The following is a 2,107-nucleotide window of genomic DNA, read 5'->3' on the forward strand; positions in this document are numbered from 1 at the left end:
TCCAAGATTATCTTCTGTGTCTGTGTTAATTGGTTTCCCTTTTCTTTGTTGAAGAGGGTCTGTGCAATCCTTCTGCCTAGTCCGCCATCTTGCCCCGCCCCCTCCAAAGATGTCTTTTTAAAGACTAAGGTATGCCTAACCCGAGCCATGGTATTTTCAATTGCCTGTTGTGCATGTGAAAGCTGGACAATGATAAGGAAGACTGAAGAAGATTTGATGCTTTTGAGTTGTGGTTTTGGTGAAAAATATTGTAAGGGGGGTCGCTATGAGTTGGGTCTGACTCGATGGCACATAACAACAACAACAACCATGCATTGCCAGAAGAACCAACAAATCTGTCCTGAAAAAAGTGCACCCAGACTGCTCCTTGGAAGCAAGAACGGCCAGACTTTGTCTCACCTACTTTGGTCATGTTGTCGGAAGGGACCATTCCCTGGAGAAAGATAATCCAGTTTGATAAAGTGGAGAGTCAACAAAGGAGGGGAAGGCCCTCAACAAAATGGACTCATACAGTGGCTGCTATGATAAGCTCAGATACGGCAAGTTTTGTGAGGCTGGCACAGGACTGGGCAGTGTTTCGTTCTGTTGTACACAGGGTTGCTATGAGGGCACCTAACAACAAGAACAACAACAATCTACTTTAACCACACTCTTTCTGAGTGCAAACTGCTCCTTCTATTGTCTTGGAACTTGTCTATGCATGGCCACAATGCTGAAGGTCGGAAAGAACTCAACTGGCATCTGAACTTACATCAAGATTCAAAATGGAGTTAAGGCTCCCACTGTAGACCACAGCCTTCCATAAACCCAAGTGCTTTAGAATTTAAGCTCAAGTACAATACTTAAATATGAGATTACAAAGAAAGTTCAGAAGCGATATGGAGGAAAGGGGGATAAAATCCCAGAATTCAAGCAGCCCTTTGCAGTAAAAGGGATCTAGCTATGCACCCTCTCAACTTAACACCAAATCCCCTCAGGGCTTGATAGTATTGGGAGGCCCCCTGGGGCAAGGGAATGTTCCTGGAGGAAGTGGAGGTCAAGACTGACCCTGGATCTAGGGGCACTGGGGAAACAGTTGGAGGAACAGCATGAGACTTGTTGGGAGGGATTGTCTGAGTACCAAGCCTTACTCCTCCCCTTTGAGGCATGCTAGGAACAGCACAGGACAATGCCCAGTTCAGTTGAGGAACTCTCATCTGCACCCCTACAGCTCACCCCTAGGTGCTTGGAAAGTGGAAAGGACAAGGAAAAATGGTGTTGGGTCAGAAGCTTGGAGCTCCAGCCCTGTTGCCAACATTGTACCCACGTGTAGTGCTTGATTAGTATCACACATGTCCTTGTATTTTTCCCACCAAGTCCCCAAGAGAGCAGCCCCACTTTCCTGCTAACTGTACTTGAGATACATGGAGACAAAGCAGCATTGAGTCACTTGTCCAGAGTCACCCAGCTCTGTTCTGATGGGACTGAGTTAGAACCAGCCTTCTAATTCCCTGTTTGCTTCTGGCAGGGAAAATGCTCTGGGAGATGTGTGCAGTGCCTGAGAAGGGCAGGTGCAATGTTATTGTTAATAGCGGAAAGGATATTGCAGAAGCTGAGTGGCTGTGCATGCTAATTTTAGAAGGCATTTGGAACATAAATTCTAGGGTTCTGAAATTCAATCAGGTAGAGCCTGAATGTAAAGAAAAGAAACCTTGGAATGCATTCACAATGTAATTAAATTCAGCCCACTCTGTCTTTCTTAATCTCCCTTCCTTTGCTCACTTCCCACTTGTGCCATTTTCCCACATTAGTGTCACCTGTGGGCACCGTAGCTTGTCTCTCCCACACATAAACAGGGTCACTGGGTCTGTCACAATTTGTGGCTGAGACTGAACAAATGAATGAATGGATAAATGAGCAGATAAGTGAATGACTGGGAGACAAGAGCATTTGACAAACTCTTAATGACTGATGTGTCCCCTCCCTCCCCTTGAGAATACAGGTATACCTCATTTTATTGTACTTCACTTTATTGCATTTCACAGATTTGTTGTTGTTGTTGTTATGTGCCGTCGAGTGGGCCCTGACTCATAGCGACCCCTCCTTGGGTTTCCGAGGCAGTATCACT

This window comes from Orycteropus afer, unplaced genomic scaffold (genome assembly GCF_000298275.1).
Source record: "Orycteropus afer afer isolate SDZICR_OR568_19922 unplaced genomic scaffold, OryAfe1.0 scaffold00154, whole genome shotgun sequence".
NCBI classification, from domain to species: Eukaryota; Metazoa; Chordata; class Mammalia; order Tubulidentata; family Orycteropodidae; genus Orycteropus; species Orycteropus afer.